Below are 20,143 nucleotides of genomic sequence, written 5' to 3'. Positions count from 1 at the left end.
CCAGTGTTTTCAGAGACATAACCAATCTCAATCCTTTGTTTCAGCCAGAAATTCAACGATGTTCGGGATTGATGAAATTCTCTGACATCGTGGACTACATATTTTTATATAATCAACGTTTTTGATCCTCTTCCAGATTTCCAGACGATTGGAATACCCGACAGGTGCAGGAAGTATAAACGCAACTATTGGCGCCGGTTTGTGAATAAGTTGACGAGAAAAATTTCGATAAGCACTCTTTGAAACACGGTCTAATCTTATGCACAGTAATAACGAAAGCGCGGAATATCTAAACCTTCGGAAATACGATTTTGCCAAAAAGGTCTGTTCGGACGCTGCGCCAGCACAGAAGAACATGTCACGTCGCGGTCGCACTTGCTCGTTTGCCAAGCAACATACCGGTGATCAAAATTAAATCCGCCAGACGCCACGAAAAATCGCTTGTTGCTATTATATTAGTTCCAGTATACCCAACGATTGCGCGCAATCCATAAATGACGTAGCATTTTTTGAGGGATTTTCAACACCCCCCTCCCCCATCGTAGCATTTCGTGACAAACCTCTAAATACCCCCTGGTAATAAGGTAGCTTGACGGTAACCCTTCCCCCCCCCCTTGTCACCGTAAAACATTTAAAATAAATAAAAAAAAAACAATGTAATTTGGATGAAACGGGTAAGGTCGTCGTGACATCAGGTCAATCCTATTCCCCTTTAAAAAAGCTACGTAGCATGCCATGACCGCCTACCCCCCTGTCGTCACACATCATCAAAAATACAAAACTCCCCCCTCCCCCATATAATGCTACGTCATTTCTGGATGGTCCCGAATCTGCTTGACTCTGAGCCATGTTTAATATATTCAACGAACTTCTTGAGAGTAAGAGGGGGTCATCCAACACCTGGGAATACAGACTCCAATTACAATTTATATCGGCCGAATGTATTTTACACCTCGACAGTTGGTTCAAATCTAATGGATTTTGGAAAGCCTTATTGTATATCCGGCAGCCCCGGATATACAATTAGGCTTTCGTAATGGCAAAGTGACGGACGAGTACCTTACGTTGCTTTCAACCAGAGCACAGTTGTTTTTTTCGCCAAAATCATGCGATCTATTAATTAACTATATGAGAGAAAACCTTTGAAACAACATTGATAAATCTCGTATGCTGTGTATAAACAATAAAATTCATATTCTATTCAAGGTAGACTCTGAAGTTTTATAGTTTTATTGAAAAGAACTGGATTGAGGAAATTTCTTAAACATCGTTTTATATCGCGATATATTGCATTTGCATAGCCTTCATATTTTCAACAGAATTGTTTAAAATGACAATATCAACAACTTTACTGAAGACACCAGTCCTTTACTATTTTTTAAAGAATAATTACTTCTAGGAGATTTAATCATCAACATTATTATATCAAAAGAAGCGCTTTCTACGTTTAAAAGCTTCTTCGAGGTTGTTAAACCTTCAAAGTCGATGATTTCGAAATTATATGATTTTGACCGTTACAAAAGTTTTTGAATATTAATTCCACTTTAGAACTGCACTTTGTATTTGCATTCTTTGACTTCATTGACACATTATAAATAAAAATATAAAAGGCATCCCTAACTAACTTTGTATCTGAACTTTCACTAATTTATCAAATTTACATTAACTTTAAGAATTTTCGAAAAACAGACGATTTTCATCGAAACCTACCTCCCAACCAAATTTCTGGTCAGTGTTGATTTCCGCTAGCTCGTGCGGAATTTTGCAAAAATTGGCGTGCTTGAGGTCGAAATCAGTATTCAAAGTGTACGGAAAGCAAAGTTTACTAAAATTTTCATTCGGTGTAGTTCAAGTTTGTACGATCTGAAAAGTTTTCATGCAGAAATTAGGCACGTTGATTTCTTTTTCGCGAGAGTGACGTTTTTCGTTTCAGTTCGATGGTTGTATTCTGTGTAAGTGTATGTGTGGCAATTTATTGCATTAATACACATCCAATTGCCTTATTTGTCGTCTAAGACACCAACACAGTTTCAATATGTGTGGACATATAAGACATACGAAGTAAACCACGCACACAACGATTTTCCACCCTATTTAACCTCATTTGTCAAAAATTCCACTTCAATTTTGCACTAACATAACTGCACTTAGATTAGTCAATACCACAGGACGAAAGCTCAGCGCATCGCGAAGAAAAAGAGAGAAATCTTTTCAAGCAGTGACTACTCGAATGTTATGTCGTTTTTATTTTTGACAGCGTACTACACCGGTGTTGTCGGTGCTACACTCATTCAAACATAGGTGTAATCAGTGTGTCTCTTTTTTGCACTACACCGGTGTAGCACCAGGTAAAAATGAAAACGCTATTAGTTTTGACTGCGAGCAGCTACTAGGAATTGTAAAAAAGCGGATGCAGTTAATAACCATAAGGGCGGAGGTGGCTGTTAACAGATGGCTGGTCAAAGCTGTCCTGTACCAGACCATGCTTTGGAGATGTTGGTGTCACAATAGAAACGTAGTAAATAGTCCAGATGAGCTCAAACTGCTCATGATTTCCGTCTGCCGCACTCCACATAGAAAGAGTTGATTGAGTTTGAAAAACGCCAAGGCCGGCGGTATTAGCCCAAGAAATATAAATAGCTCTGGGTACATTTGTACCGCAGAGCTATTTATGGTCTCTGTTATTCTGTTAGTGTTGATAGTTTTGTTCAAGGGGAGCATAAAGAGAAGTTCTCTCAGTTCACAATCCTGCAGCTGCCAATGATTCTAAGAAGCATAGTTCATCTAAATTACTAAATTTTGTTTGGTTGAATCCGAAGTGAAAATTTAATTCAGCTTCCAAACTAAGTCTACTAGTTAGCAACATTAACTAACTAATGTAGCAAGTTAAATCCGCATACAAAATCTTTTCGTATTTTTGTGAATTTGCAATTCCGCGAATCGTAAAATTTACCTCATGAAAAACCGCATTAAAAGTAACTTGTTTGAATTTAAATTCATTTCTCTTGGGAATGGAGGAGGATTAAATTGTTTTCTCTAAACAATGAATTTTAAACTTAATGCTACGTCGCACAACTTCTGACCCTACCCTCCCCGTCGTCACACTTCGTCACAAATTTGGTATACCCTCCCTACCGCCCAAAATGCTACGTCATTTATGAGTGGCCCCTTATAAAGCATGCATTAATCTCTAAAAGAAGAAAATCAGTCAATTTATTAGATTATCAGGATTCAAATTGTGAAAAATAGTTGGTTGAAAAACAATTGGCCGGGCGGTATGGTGCTTTTGAAAAAGTGGCTGTGGTTTTTTCACTACGCAGTTGTGTTGCGTGCCCCGGCACAGTGTGGTGGTGTGACGAAAAATCACCGCCACTTTTTCAAAAGCACCATTCCGCCCGGTTAATTGTTATTCCACCAACTATTTTGCATGATTTGAATCGTGATAATCTAATTAATCTACTGATATTCTTCTTTTAGAGTTTAATAAATGCTTTATATGGATAAACCGGCAACAAAGTTGAACGCATTTTTTCCAACGCATACTATCAAGCGTTCAATTCGTGTAGACGCTCTCCGAAAGTTCTTTGAACCTTAAAGCTTGTTTGGGGTATAAATGTACCCCGCAAAACCATTTACGTCAGTGTTTTGCTACACATTGCAATTCGGAAAATTGAATATATCTTTTTTTAAAAGCAAAATATCCATACTTAGTAGTAAGCGAGAAACTTGTGCAAAATTGTATAAGCTTCAACATTGCTGAACAATTGAATTAGTTATTTGACATAACAAAGCTACTATAGCATAATTTCATAAACCCAGTCATTTGCATGTATGTTAATAAATACATGGAGACAACTTTTCGATGTAGGGGTTTACTTTGCAAATTCTACAAAAATTGTATGTAATGGTCCAATTTAAAACGTAGGGTGATGAGCCTATTCTCATTATACTAAGCAAGGTGCCTCACTAATTCGGCAATGTCTTGCCTTACAATCAATGGAATGCGTAAAAATTTACATCAACCGCTTTGCTTCGTTATTAAGCACCAATATAAAAACACAAATGCGTTGAAAACAGTAAAATTCTCGTGTTTGAGCACAATGAAAATTCGAATCGAGTGCCCCTATTGTTGCCCTACCATTTGACTCAATGCGTTGAAAAAAGATGGCAGACACTGCTCTAACCAACGGCTTCAAATGGGTAGGGTGATAATAGAAACATGGCGCAAATAGGCTCATCACCCTATATAATTCAGCCATGTCACGATGAATTTTCAATTTTTTTGCACATGTCGCCTCGAAATGCTTCTAAGAATAGATTTCAATAGATAAACCCAAAGATTTTTGATATCATGGCATTAAAAATTTTAATAATGTGCAAGCTAGTCAAAATATCGCGCATTTACACACATAAAATAGTGCTTCCCAAATCCGGCACGACAGATTTTTGTACCTAGCGCGGTACGCTTCTATGAATGACGTCATCATCGACTATTTAAGGAACGGATTTGGCCGGATAAGCTTAGTTGCCTGTTGAACGGCAGGCGGAGCAGATCACTGCGCTGTGTATTTTCACAGCTAGTGTAGCTGAGTTAGAAGTCCGTTACACTGGCTGTGGAGGTACGCTACCCAGTGCCGTCCAACACGCGACTGAGCTTGTCCGTTCAAACACTATGCTTTCTTTTGTGTTGTGTTCGTTTCCGGTACACATTTATGTACGATCTCGATCACAAAATCGTTTGTACATTCGAGCTCCATTTGCAAACACGGTGTGTTCGATGTTGATTGGTTGTGCTTAAACTATACGTAAGAAATATATTTGATTTATTATTACTCTAAATGTACTAAGAAATCGTCCTACGTCTACAGTTCGTGCAACCCCATAGGGCTGCCCCTTGTAGTTTTTTTCTGTAAATCGCTGTCGGCCAGTGGAAGATAGGGTGGTTAACACACCCACACATAGGGCAAATATATATGGTATAACTTCGGTAAACCATCGATTAACATTTTTACTTCGTTTGTATTGCTTATGAAGCTGAGATACATATTCGTGCCTTTCAAAATATATTTTTAAATGCATATTTCAGCTCATCAATGCGCATCAATTTTTTTTTATTATTTTTGGTCTACCAAGTAAATACAGGCATTTTAATCTATATATTATATATTAAAAATATCTGATAACCCTACTATCAAGAGAAATTCAAATGCCCTATATTATAATTCTGATACTAACTTAACAAGTAAAGCTATTGTTTTTTTGTGTTTCGAATTCATCTCGTCAGTAACTAGCACCACCTGGGTGGCGATGTATCTAACAATAGTTCGTTTTCGCTTTCTCGTCAGCAAACCAGAGTTTCTGTACTTGCTTCCCGGGACATCACTCGGGACGATTTCAGTTACTTTTGACGTTTACATATGTCGTGTGAACTGTTTGGATTTTTTTTGTGTCTAACTAGTGCTAATTTGGGTACTAGTTTAGATACATCGTCTAACTAGACATCCAGATGGTGCCAGTTACTGACGAGATGAATTCTAAACACAAAAAAACACTACTTAATTTAAGTTAGGTTTTGTGTCCTTAATGCGCGAATTGGTTTAATCTAATTTTCCCTTTTGGGAATTGAGATTGCAAATTAAGGCTAGCTTTATTCTGGCTAAAGATAAACTAATATTATTTTTCTTGTTTTTCAGCAATTAGTTGGTAAATTAATGCCAACTTTTTTGATACTACCCCAGTACCTTATTTATAAGCAGATCCCATTTACCGTGTATACAAACTGAAACATCATCTTAGTCACTGTGAAATTTCGCCATCGCGGTTAAGAGAAAGTCATTAAAAAGAAATTGAAATAAATTCTATAGCATCACCCCGGAGACTGGGCGCCGCTAACGTCAGTTACAGTCCGACGGAAAATGCTGACTGATGGGCATCATTTCACCGGCCTTACGCCTTTTTGATTAAATTTTCAACACGATATGCCCGTCTTTCTACCGATTCTAAACATAGCATGTATACGTCTCTTCCTAATGGGTGGTCATCATTTCGCTCGCCGCTGCCGGTCGTCGTCGTCGTCATCGCCGTCGTCGTGCTTCGGTATTCCCTTCTCATTTGGGTGTGACGCGTGAAACGAACTTTCACCGGAAATCTTATCAATATTTCAACACTTTGTCGTCCGGCTGGACTCTCTGTGTTTTCCTCCTTCGATGAAGTTCGTCCCATCGGACAGTTGGATTAGGGCAAGAAATGAAACCAACTGAGTGACTTTCCTTTCAAGGGTATCGATTTGCTATGGTCGACTATATTGCAGCAGTAGCCATCATCAGTATTTATCGTCGGGAGGCGTTTGGGAGGAGTAGACAATCGATGTGTTTCTGCCAGGAAAAGCGCAGATCGATTTCGCGTAGATTATTTTTAGGTGGACAATCGTCGAGTGGCTTCATATACAAAAGTGATGTTTATTGAACGGTCTTTTTAGCCGGGGAAGGAAGATTATCGACAGAGAATAATGACTGTCGGTAGTGGGTGGTGGTGGTAGTGGTGGGCCTGGCTCGGAATATATATGAGCAGCACAGATGTAAAAATAGAATTTAGCGGGTGGGCGTGTACGCGGCAACTTCACAGAAATGTTCATTCACAATCGATATCGACGATGGCGTGATTATATTTGAAGGAATAATTTTTGATGGACATTGTGGTGAGTAACTCAAGGGTTGAATTGTTTGAGTAGCAATTTGGCTTATACTCAGATTGGATTCATCAGTTCTTTTTGATAACCTGTTCATAAATTATTCCGGGCTTTCTAGAACATAAATCATCAGGAGGAGTCACAGGAACAATTCCCCTAAAAAATCCTCTGTGAACGAGAGATTCTTGGAAACAATCCAAACTTGGAATAGATGTGTACGATGAGCTGTACAAATGGAAAAAGAAACTAGTTTATGGCTTCCGCATCTGCAGCTTTTTGCCATGCTGCAGTACATGAAGATAAAAAAGCATTCCGTATACCAACAACAAGTCGATTCAGTGTTGATAGTTTTTACAATTCGCTGCGATTATCACGAAAACAGCACATTAATCTATCAATCTTTTAAATTTTTATTATCGCATTGAAAATGGCCCGGCGTCCGCCAGTTATGAGTCTAACGATAAAGAGATATCCCAAGACACATCGCGATCATTACTCAAATCTGGCTTCCCTGCTGGTCTAAATCTCCCCGGGCTTGTCCACGGTTCGTTTGTGATGGTCTTTTCGATTCCGCAGAGCCAATGTTTATCAATGAAATTTATTACCCGTAGCAAACCGCCTTCAGCAGCAGGCTCTCGGAATCTCGAAACGATTGGGCGGGGAAAAGGTCAATTGCGTTATCTTCCAGCCCCCGGTGCGGCAATTAGGGTGCTGTTGGTCAGGAGCGGCGCAGGGTCGAACGTACAGGAAGGAAAATGCAAATGGACAAGGCTCGGAATTTAAAATTTGCTTCCCACAGCGGCAGGGCGAAAAATATTACAAGCAATTTGTAGTAGTCGGTTGCAATTGTGCTGACGTTTGGTCTCGGAACGGATCCCGTAGCATAACTGCGGGGGCACTGATGAGCTTAATTTGCTAACGGCTCGTAGCCAAGTCCATCCATCAGCGTAAACTAAATAAGGCAATAAATCTGCGCTACTGTTGGCTACCCGCGCCCGCCAAAAACTGAGGATTTGCTGCCCGAGACGGCGGCTGGTCCGGGCTTGAAGGCAATTACTCGCAGGATTAAAACGCGCATTGTAGGATAAGAAACGACGCTGCAGCTGTCGGGCGTTTTTATGATGCCATATTTCGCACAGATTGGAGCTGTTTATAGGTTTGATCATCTTCCATTAAGGTTTCAGCCTAGAAATCGGTAATGTTTGGAATATTAAACATGATGAGTAGACCGTGGGCTATCAATATGAAGTTATTTCCAAATTTTAAATGTAGATGCTCAAAAACCTGCGTAGGATTTCGTCGTTAGTGTTGTAAATATTAGTTTTAATTTACTTACAAAAGAAAAATACGCCCAAACATTGAGAACTTTTTCCGAGGTCCTGAGGGTCGAGTCCCATTACACTAAAACCTCCATTTACGAACTCTTTTTGCCTTTCTCGTATAGAGAGGATATGCAATCACTCTGAGACCGACTTTTTAACAGAGGTCCGGAGGGCCGAGTCTCATATACCATTTGACTCAGTTCGTCGAAATTGACAAATGTCTGTATGTGTGTGTGTGTTTTCAAAACTCACTCATTTTTCTCAGAGATGGCTGAGCCGAATCGCTCAAACTTGATTTCAAATGAAAGGTATAACGCTCCCATAAGCTACAATTGAATTTTTTTGTCGATCGGACTTCCGGTTCCGGAGTTACGGGTTGAAGAGCGCGGTCACCCAGCCAATTCCCATATTAAAAGGTAACGCAATGATGTCCAAATGATATAAATCATATTGAAAAGGGTGCAACATAACCCGAATTTGCGGATTTAGGTTACTAATGATCATTCTAAGCAGCTTTGACCACATTGGCCACCTATGACGGTTCTTATTACCCCCGGGTACTTTCCAAGTCGCTAAGTTAATGTCACACCTTTTCTCAAAGAATTCTTACCCATTTTCATAAACTTGGTTTCAAATGAAAGATACAATACTCCCATGGACTGCCATTGAATTTCACTCATATCTGATATTTGGTTCCGGAGTTACAGGTTGGTTATTGCGGCCATATAGGATTACTCGATGATGACTGAACCGTTTTTGATAAACCAAATCTCAAATGGAGGGTATAATAAGCGGTTGGGTGTTGCATGCTCCATCAACCCTCTCTCAACTTCCTCTCACAGCACATCTTTCTACATACCCCCCCCCTCCTTCCCTCCCCTTTGATCTATATTCTCTTTATCCGACATACACATTTTTTTAAGAAATTCGTCCTATAGCTATTTAAGTGAATTTGAAGTCGCTGAGCTCAAATTTGATATCATTTCAACGTACTTTAGCGAACTGTAACTTTTTTTACTACAAATTTTATATTAGATGATAGAATCTATCAACATTCTTACTATGGTTTTCAGCCATCAACTCGGTATCGTTTGTTAGTTTTAATAAACGATTTTATTAGTGTGTGTTTAGTTTAGCCTGTTTTCGATTCAGGTATACTTATCTTTAGAAAAAAAGCGTTTCTTTTATAATATAACCAAATATTAAATATTAAAAGACGCCTTTTTACTATTTATTCGCAAATTCGCCTTGGTAGCTTAGTGTCGACTATCAGAGATAGTATTTCATCAGCATTTAACTTCACAAATTCAATTATTTAGTTTAAATTCCGCTTAACCCTTTGCTAAGCGATTTTCTCGTTGTTTATAATGTTATTTTCAGCTTTAGGTTTTTGGGGGTTGCTGATTTTGATTTTGACGTCAGAAATGTAAAATTCAAAATGGCGGGTCCAATATGGCGACTGTGCTTGGCTAATTTTCATTCTTACACAGTTGCGTTTCAGCTTCGCCTCATCAGAAACCGACACTAACTTTTTGTCGGAATAGATTAGCGCCGGCTTGACGAAAATCCCTTAAAACTAAAACACAAAAATATAGCATAGCACTAATTTTCATGTTTTTTGCGTTTCTCATATAGAAAGGATCACTCTAAAAATCCCGGCCGTTTTTTTACAATGGAGAATACAATTTACGCACGTGCATTAGTAGATGCCAAGCTACCACACGGGGTGTACTGGAGTGTCGGGCTCTCATAGTGGACACCACTACCGACTAAACTCCATTAGGCACCGCCATCGTTCCCCCAGGGACTACCTCTCGCTATTACTTCTGGGGGATGGCTGTACTTGAAGTAATCACTCACTCTCGCTTACGCGTTCATACATCCTATATGAGGCTTACTTGGGTGCTTGCTCTGTCAAACCCTGATTCACTCTCTAACACTCCACATGAGGCTTACTTTTGTGCTCACCTCTATCACGCCATGCGAGGCTTACTTTTGTGCTCACCCCTAACATACCGCGTGAGGCTGACTGAGATACTCACCCTTCCTCTTCCACGCCACGAGGTATCAATAGCGAAGTCCCAACATACTACACTACGACCCTCCCATCTTGGCATGAGGCAGTCCACATATACGCCTTTACACTCACTCTTCTGCCCTGCCTTGCTTCGGGGTGGCTGGGTTTACCCCTTACGCGGTTGCCAGTCGCTGCGCCAAACCTGCCTCAGCATGTTTGTTTCGTCGACACCTGGGCAGTCAGGGCAGACGGGGACCTCCGCGTGCCCGAACCTGTGGAGGTACTGTCGGAAGCAGCCATGGCCTGACAGGAATTGTATCAGATGGAAGTGAATTTCCCCATGGGGTCTACCCACCCAGCTCGATATGTTAGGTATCAGCCGGTGGGTCCACCTACCTTTCGAGGAGTTAGTACATTTTTTTCGAGGAGTTAGTACAATTTAAGCAAATATTGATAATCAGTAGTGCAGCTTCTTACGGATGTAATTTTCATGTTTCAGATTTTAAGGTTTATCGATAAAAAATTAATTTGTTTTGCGGATTTTTTCCTTTGTTTTGATAAAGTAACTCTTAGGTGACATCTTCGTGGAAAATAACAGGTAAGTTGATTTATGAGTGAATAAGTACAAACGTTTAAAAATATGTGCACTGGTGGGGCAAGACGGACGGTCTTGATTAATTCTGTTGATTCATCCTTATATGAATGTATCGCATGTAGAAACGAAATTCTAGCAGTCAAACGTGGAGAACCATTCAGTTAGCTGAAGTTTCACATGCAGTAGACTGCAGGATTTACGTTAATGTAATCGAGGTTAAATACGGAATTCCTAGAACATGGAAAAGGTAGACGACTTTGTGCAAGTCTCATATTCTGGCTGTTTAATCCAGGAGCTGATGTTACCAATAACGCTTTTAATATATAACTTTCCAGTTTTGTATAAGTGATTGTGATTGATTGTATAGCTGATTGTATAGCTCTCTTTATGACAACGGCAAAAACGATATTAGAAAAAACATCATTTGCTTCAACTCTAAATCGTACCCCAAAACGTTATTTTTCACCTCGAATTGAACATATATATTAAGGAGAACCATAATTTATTCAAAACAACCGTTAGAAATAGTAAATTATAATATTTTGTGTTTTCTGAAACATGTCCGTCTTACCCCCACCATATGTCCGTTTCACCCGCAGTCTGGAAAAAGTGCAGATATTTCTTCGTTTTCTAATTCTTTAAAAAATAATACTTATTGATTTTTGTACAATAATCCCTCTGGACACTCGAAAGCCAACATATGGAGCTACAACATAGAGTATTACATGTTGACAAAAACATGCGCTTACTATGTTATATTTCAGTATTTCCTTAATATGTCCGTATTACCCCCAGTTTCCCTATTTCATAAAAATATAGCGACATAAATTTACAAAGATTCAAACTTGTTCCTTTTTTCCCGCATCTCAACATATATAACCCCTTAAAGAGCTATAAGGGGATGATTTTTTTTACGATGGTATTCAGATTGGACTGAAGATTAACAAACAAATGTATAAAATTACATCATTTTATATTTACCAGATTTCGATAAATTGGAACCACCCTAGGTTAATCCATACTAAGGAAGGACTACTGGTTTGGAGCACCGTTACTGTTTGGCCCCGATGAACAAATGTAAATTAAAACAGAACCTGCTTGCATTGTATGAAAGCTATTGAATTGACCAGAAAACACTTCACTGTCTTAACAGACGCTTGTCAACCATAGTCAATATTTGATGCTAGGTTCCATTAAAGTGTGTGTAATCATCAGAATCAATTCCCGTTATTAGGTCGGGCAATAAAGTGTCGAAGTGTGACAATGAATACGTCCGTTGACAAATTGGACGTGAGTTCCAGTTGAGAGACCTACCAAGGTAGAAAGAAAAGCAAACAGTGTGTTTTGGGAAACTCTCCTTATGGCAGAGCTAATGTTGGGACAAAAGCATGTTGTGCATATGTGGTTCGTGGAAAAACTTTTGCCAATTATATATAATTGGTAAGAGTAATTCTACGAACAGGACGGAATATTTCGGTTGCCAAGGGTCATTCGGGGACCAGAATAAAAATATTGAGAGTGATAATGCGCAGCAATGATATTTATTAGGTATTGTTATATGCTGCCGGCCACTGGGCTTGGTAGAATTGTGTTATCATGCTGAGTTATTTTTTGCTAGCCACATGTTTTTCAATTGTTGCATTTGTTTTACCAATAGTAGCCAACTATCAATTCAGAAGAAGTATCGGTGAAGGGTATTTATTAATTTCACCTCGAAGTGAACTACGAAGTAGGGGGACCCGGGGCTATTAAACCAGTGGGGGTAATTCGGACACCCTCGATTTCTCAGAAAATCGTAAGACTTTCTGAATGTCGTACATATTCGTTGAAACGGTATTCTGAAACATTAATTTGACAGCTGAATCTAATTCTTTGTTTTTTTAGAAAGGGTATACAAAATCATTATAATGTTAAAACCGTGATTAAAGCAACAAATAAAAGTGAAAAACACATTGGTAAGTATTTTGGAAAGCTTGAGGCACCTATTTTATGAAATGATTGTTGTTTTGGTGAAAGCACAGATATTTTCAAGGCGCTTACCACTTTTGTGCGAAATGAGCATACGGGGTTATTCGGACATCCTATTCCATGAACCACCGTTCAGTGGCCTGCAGCTACACACACGATTGCACACGTCACAGCAAAGAAAATACATGATGCGCCAATCGACGCCAAAATGTAGAGTTTTGGAAATCGTCGCGTAGCGATACCATGTACTTCGGAATAACCCCCTTGGTTTGGCCTACCAAGCCAATTCAATATGCACTATGCTATCTTTCTCCTTAGTGGTAGTAATTTAGGTAAAAGCTATTTTTCTCCACTAAGGAGAAAATTGTTAAACCGCATTCTCGCGTCAAGGCACAAAACCAATAACTAAATTAGTTATGAAATTTGCGTATCGACTTCATCTCATCAGAATCCGAAACAAACATAGTGACAGTCAGCAAGCCAAGTCCTGTCACTAAATTAGTGTCGGATCCTGATGGGAAAAATTCGAAGCGCAAACTCTATAACTAATATATAAGAAACAAGTAATTGTTGAAAGAAAACCTGAAACCTCAATGTGCTTCTATTCGGCTACAAAACTGGCGCAATAGTTTCATTAGCATTCCAATATCGTAGCAGCTAAGATAAAATGAATTAGTAAATTAGTTCCTGTCGTAAAGAATCTCCAACTCACTAACAGTCTGCTTTGCTAAGCCCATATAAGTCTCGTTCCTGGAAGTTCTACAAAATTGACTTTTTTAATTATTTTAAATTTCATACTATCAGAAGACTCTCTTGATGTCAAGTCATTTTTAAATTTCCGCTAGCGCTGTAGTCAACCGAACATAAAATTATGACACGACATCTAATCCTAATTTCATACCTAGTTCACTACAGCAGCATTAGCAACTGTCAACGAAGGCGGTCGGTACTAACCCAGTTGCATAGCAGGATGTAAGCGAGTTGCCCGGACGGCAACGACGGCGACAGAACGCAGAACGTGTTGTTTAATTTTGCATGAAATTCGTTGGCATGCTCTGCTGGGATGAATTTTTTATGATGGGAAATGAAAATTCCCTTTGAAATTCTTATCTAATTGCATGGTTGATGTGTTGACTATATTTTAAGCTGTTGCTAGTCGTTCTGCCGCTGTGTTCCTAGAGGATTTGCTAGCCATTTAGCCGCCGCTGCAGGAAGTAAATGCTCGGTTGTATAGAGTAACGAAAATGATAATTTATTTTATATATTTTTTTTTCGAGCGAATCAACTGTCACTGCTGGTTTTTCAGCTTATAAAAGAGGGAATAAAATTGACATCTAGATTTTTATCTGAAGTATGCTCCGAAGAGTGCTTTTTCGTGTCCAAGTGGAGTATTTCGAAATGTATGACACTAAAGCATTAAATCTCCAACCCATAAAAATAACTCATATATGAACTAGTCAGCACGGTCTATATTGTAAAAAAACTGAAATTTTATCGGTAAACTTCACGGTTTTCAAACTCAAACAAGAATAGCGTGTGAAACGCCTCTGAATCAACTTTACCAACATCTCGAAGAGGAAACTAAAAACCATTTCGAGTAGTGTCAAAGAAAGCCATTGAAAATAGAAAATAAACCGGGACAATCCGCCCACAGCATCGCAAGAATCACGTTTCCTTTCCCGTAAGAAAACCACTATTTTCACGTCCTTCACAATGTGTTGCCTTTCTTATTCGACAAAGCCACGTTCGCAGCTATTGTGTCAGCAGTGCAGCGTGTCATGCAGCAGCACACGGTAAAGATGTTCTCAGCTTGATGCTCAACCATAGCAGCACATATGCAAAATGCATAAACTTGTAAGTGAACGATCTCTGCTGTCAGGCCGTCAGGTTCGTTTCGATTGATATTCCAATCAGCGCTACGCTACGTGGTGTGGGGGGGGGGGGGGGGCTACTGTCATGTTATCCAGCAGTGGTTCGAATTAGATTCAGTTAGTTTCGTTTGGCAGTGATGAGCGAGAAAAAATCATTGTGTTTTCGATTATAGGGTTTCCAGCGCAAAAAAAGACTTACGTGACAGATGATAAAATAGGACGTTTCGACAGTACCTGTGGAATAGATAGAAATGAAAGATATTACATATTCGTCAATAATGGCATTTCAGTTTCAGAAGAAGAACAGTTTATGATTAGGGAATGAAGATGATTAAGTGTTCGATATAATGGTCTCCCCGCATATTAGTAGCCGATCTAATAGGGTTTAGTTGTATGTGACCTACAAATTACTAAGAAAACTTATCACGTCATGGAATTATGAAGTTGAGGAAATTTGTCGTGTTTGTTATAGAAATGATTCTATCAGACCATCTCAAAAACTACTCTTGCGATAATACATTTCCCAATCAACCAGATGTCCGATGTAAAAGAATTATGCAAACATCCTGAGTCTAAGCTACTCTCCTTATAAGGATTATTTAACTATATTTAACTACATAACAAACTAGATGAAATAACAATTCACATTCGCACCGTCTACTTTCTATTTCTGCCCGAGTCCGAACTAGAAACAAAGCGAACGACAACTAGTAGCCTCACAGTCTAGTGTAAATTGTTTCCTTTATTATTAACATTATATTTTTCTTCTTACAGTCATGGGTGAAGTTGGCGAGCGCTGCTCCGACTCCACACCGTGGTCGTTGAATCCAAATTTTGTTCGACATGACCAAGCCTTCGCAAAGTGGAATGTTCTTTGAATGTGAAAATGGAGCTTCAATTTACGGACGAATCCTATATAATATCTTGCGCAATACAGTACTAATATCGGTCAACATGTAAGGCCAAACTGAAAGAATCATTTCGTAGAACAATCTTAAACACGTGGTTGAAAATACCAACGTTGGAATTAAGATTCCAGTGTATATGGACAATGGCAATATAGAGGTAAGGATACATGACCTATCACAGTGAGCCCTCCATGAGCCAAATACACAATACAGGTGGCAATTCGGGGAATTAGAGTCCGTTGCATCTGATACTTTGAAAAACTTGTTTCCGGATATTCCTAAAGGTGTTTTTGTGGTGAGTATGCGGGTCGAAAAAAACTATGCACTAGGGCATTACAAAAAATCACTCATTTTTTGAATTCTTTTCATATTGTGACGAATGTCAAAGAAAGAGCACTTTGGAGCGCTCTGGTTCAATAAAACCATCATTTTGTTTCCCAGCTAACTAAACCTAAACCTTGCCAATAATTACACATTATTTCAAAAAGAAATATCCTTGTGAAAGTTTGAATTTCGCTCGGGCAATGTAATAAAACAAGGAAAAAGGTAAAAAATGTCAATTTTTTTAAATATCTCACATTCAAAATGGAGCAATTATGCGCAAGTTTTTTCATCGATTTAGTAGCATTTGGATAAAACTTAACCAGGGCACAAGAGTTTTCACTGGGACGGATTGGGTCATGTTGCCTTTCTTTCTCAATTTTTAAAAGTGAGAAAATGGCGGATTTTATTTCTTTGTATTTAGGTTTAATAAGACTAATATTTTTTAGAGTACATGTATCCATCTACACCAAAATATGACCCTGACCTTGACACTTTTTGTTTCCACGCGCAGCCTTAAATCAGCCTAGAGTTTAAAAAAAACCCTACCTTTGACAGTGAACAGCGTCGCCAAACTTTAGTAAATACACGCAACGTGGTTGCCATTTAATGCAGAAATTACTAAGGAATATTATGATATAATATAATGTCCTTGATAATGGTTTTTCAAAATATGACTTTCGGCCAGCTTTTTCGGTCAAATACTCCTCTGTGCGGCGGCCGACGGAGAAGAAACGAAGCAGACAGATGCACCCCGAGGTTATAGTCAAAGGTAAGTCGCATGCTTGTGCTAGCCAGTAACAGTCATAGTTACAATTTGGAGAAAAAATCGTTCTACACATCCCATCAAATCTCAACGGTTACAGAGTTATTGAACTTTTTGTGTAAAAACTTATTTATCTTAAAATGCCTCTCACTCGAATACGTCGTATTTTAAATGTTTTAGTTCCATTGGAAAGGTGGGAAAATTTCCTGGTTTTCTCATATCTGTCAGTTAATTAGTTTTAAATACTCTTTAGCTGTAAAGTAGTTGGTGTTTTTGATACGGTTTTTGTTAACCTTCTGGCAGTCGCGCTAGTGCACTGAGTGCACACTGCTCTGAAAATCTAGCGAAATCGTCTTAGAGCAGCTGCGGCTGCTCGATTGGTGAGCCATTTGCGCGACTTCCGGAGGGTTAATTTTCTCAAAATAATGAGTTATGCTTATAGCAATATCTATTATCCAAGAATTGGGTTTTAGGGCGATTCATAAATTGTCCTTCAACATCATATTCCTATCTCTTTCCGTTTCTTTGTAATTTCATTACTAAACTTTTCCTGTAATCGACTTGCAAGTGTTTAAAAGACTCTAATTTTAAAAATATGCTCATTTTCGTTATTTACAAAGTTTCATTGAAAAGCTGAGAAAATTTCCTATCGTATGTACAAATATCTTTTAGTTAAGTGTACTAAATGACTTTTTACTAGTAAAATAACTAAAAAACGAGAGTTTTGTAATTATTCTTATTAATTATCAACAAAATTTATCGTTACTATTGTTCATTTAATACCCCTTAACATTCTCTATAATTTGTTAATTGACACTTTATCCCGATCACTATTCATTTCGCTGCTCGCTACTGCTTAATAGTTAACACGGCATTACCTCACCACAAATGTAGTGGGTTCGAAATCGTTGTTTTTGCATATGAAACAAAGTGATAAAAATGATTTTGCCTCAAAAAAAAGATATAATTGAATAGTCAAAAAAAGAATTGTAGAACTTGCTGAGTTGCATTAATTCCATGATAATATTGGTGATGTTTATTATTTACTATTATAAGAAAATTAACGAAAATGCTAATAATAACACTAACTTTAAACGAATTTATTTTCAAAAGAGTACTATATTCACTTAACAGACAGGTATTAATATATTTTTCTCTGTAAAATTTTTCTGGCTTTCGAATGAAAAGAAAAAAGGCACAATAAGTGCCATACTTTTTCAATTAGAGGTAGTAATAGCGAAAATGAGATAAAAATGTTCAAGTTCAATTACCCAAACAAATGAAAACAAGAAAAGATAAGCGTATCATGTCAAAGAACAAATTATGCAGCTCTTCAAGACTAACAATCTGAATTATTGAAACGATTATGTTAACTATTAAGATTTTCGAGAAATGAACGAAGAATCGATCGAAATTGTTAAATTTTAAATAAATTGCTTTGAAAAGGTTACTAACCTTATTACTGAAACATGTGAGGACATCAATCAATGGCAAATTTCCATTCGTTATCGAGCACTCAGTCGAGATAGAAGTCTTTTGTCATCGGTCCGTACACTCTATAGCGACAAATAGTGTTAATCCGCGTTCAAGGTTATTTACACACTCTGCGCCTAGTTGAGGTTTCAGTATTTTTTCCCTTCTTGTGTGTTTCTGTTTCTGAGTACCGTTAGCCGGTCAGTGAAGTGAAACAGTGTTCTTCTAGTAAGCCGTCTGGATACCGTTACATACACAAGCTAAGTATTAGTTTTCGTTTCCCCTTCTTGGTTGTCTTAATAACGTGCACTGGGCAATAGGCCCGTGCAAAAATGACTTCCCCTGACGGCGGTTCATCTCAGGGTGAGATGGACGTCGAAATAAAATCGGCTCCCCGGCTCAAGGTATATCCGAGCTCGGCCACCGGGCCATTTGTGATCTTCTTTCGGACCAAAGAAAAAAAGTGTTTGAATCTGTTGCAGATTTCTCGAGTTCTGACGGATCGGTATTCGGCCGTGACAGAAATATCGAAAATTCGGCCTGATAAGCTTCGGGTGGTGGTTAACAGTTCAACTCAGGCAAACGATATTGCTGGATACGAGCCCTTTACGAGGGAGTACAGGGTGTATATTCCAGCTAGCAGGGTTGAAGTCAGTGGGGTCGTTTCCGATTCGAGTCTGAATTGCGAGGACCTGCTAAAATATGGGACTGGCTGTTTCAAAGACCCCATGCTTAAGCCAGTGAAGATACTGGAATGCAAACGTTTGCATTCAGCATCAGTCGCAGCTGACGGGAAGAAAACATACGTCAACTCAGACTCTTATCGGGTGACCTTCGCCGGCTCTGCCCTGCCTAATTACCTCCTTTTTGACAAGGTTCGTCTACCTGTTCGCCTCTTTGTGCCGCGGGTCATGAACTGTACTAATTGCAAACAATTGGGACACACAGCCTCCCATTGTAGCAATAAAGCCCGCTGTGGGAAATGCGGTGGGAATCATGCGGATGATTCCTGTGGTAGAGATGTCGAAAAGTGCCTCTACTGTGGGGGAAACCCACATGATCTCCCTTCATGTCCCGCGTACAAACAGCGCGAGGAAAATCTTAAGCGTTCCCTTCAGGGACGCTCTAAGCGATCTTTTGCAGAAATGCTTAAGATAACTACGCCACCTGTCTCTACGAACATCTTTACCAACTTGTCTACTGACGAAGGCGACTGTGATGAACCCCAGGAGGGAACATCTTCTGCTGTGCCTAGAAGTAGTAGAAAAAGGAAGAACATTTCCTCTTCCAAGCTTCGTCGTAAAGGCCAGAAGGTGTCTCTTCATGGTCCCCCTAAAATAACTACTCAAGGAAGTACTGGTGCAAAACCGAAGCAAGTCGCTCCCGGTCTCAGTAACCTGAGCTCAGAAAAGGAGTTCCCAGCACTTCCAGGAACATCAAAAACCCCAAGTGTTCCCATATCTCAGCCAGAGAAAGAAAACAGTGCTGGCTTAATAAATTTCTCTGACATTGTGGACCGTATTCTTACAGCGTTAAACATTTCTGACCCCCTTAAAAGTATCTTGATAAGCTTTCTCCCCGCAGTAAAAACATTCTTGATGCAGTTCACTGCGAAATGGCCCCTCCTTTCAGCGATTGTATCCTTCGATGGCTAATTCATCGAACGAGGTCAAGGATTTAATCACTGTTCTACAGTGGAATTGCAGAAGCATTATCCCGAAAATCGATTCGTTTAAAATCTTACTAAATAATTTGAAATGCGATGCATTTGCCCTATGCGAGACATGGCTCACTTCAGAAATAACCCTACACTTCCACGATTTTAATATTATTCGCTTGGATCGAGAAGACTCTTACGGAGGAGTACTTTTGGGGATCAAAAAGTGCTATTCTTTCAATCGGATCGACCTCCCCTCGACACCAGGCATTGAAGTTGTCGCTTGCCAAACCAGAATTAAAGGCAAAGACCTTTGCATTGCTTCCACCTACATCCCCCCTAGAGCCTCAGTTAGCCACCGACGGCTTTGCGATATTGCGGAACTCCTCCCCGCACCGAGGCTAGTTTTAGGTGACTTTAACTCCCACGGCACGGCATGGGGTTGCCTTCATGACGATAATCGATCTACCCTACTCCATGAGCTTTGCGACAACTTCAATATGACTATTTTGAATACGGGTGAAATGACACGGATTCCTGTCCCTCCAGCGCGACCG

At 39.2% G+C, this 20,143-nt stretch overlaps 1 protein-coding gene across 4 annotated transcripts in view; it reads right to left on the bottom strand.

The window, feature by feature from the left end:
• Positions 1-20,143, bottom strand: part of LOC131693625 (calbindin-32) — a 237,177-nt gene that overhangs the window by 148,542 nt on the left and 68,492 nt on the right. For 2 of the 4 annotated variants that reach the window (XM_058981586.1, XM_058981588.1), the window contains exon 2: positions 14,661-14,695. The exons of the other annotated variants lie outside the window; for them this stretch is intronic. The gene's annotated coding sequence lies outside the window, so the exon portion shown is untranslated. The remainder of the gene's footprint in view (positions 1-14,660; positions 14,696-20,143) is intronic. 4 annotated transcript variants of the gene reach the window in all.

Source organism: Topomyia yanbarensis, chromosome 3 (genome assembly GCF_030247195.1).
Source record: "Topomyia yanbarensis strain Yona2022 chromosome 3, ASM3024719v1, whole genome shotgun sequence".
Lineage (NCBI taxonomy): Eukaryota > Metazoa > Arthropoda > Insecta > Diptera > Culicidae > Topomyia > Topomyia yanbarensis.
The sequence above is the reverse complement of the archived record's forward strand: the minus strand, read 5'-3'. Positions and strand labels throughout refer to the sequence as shown.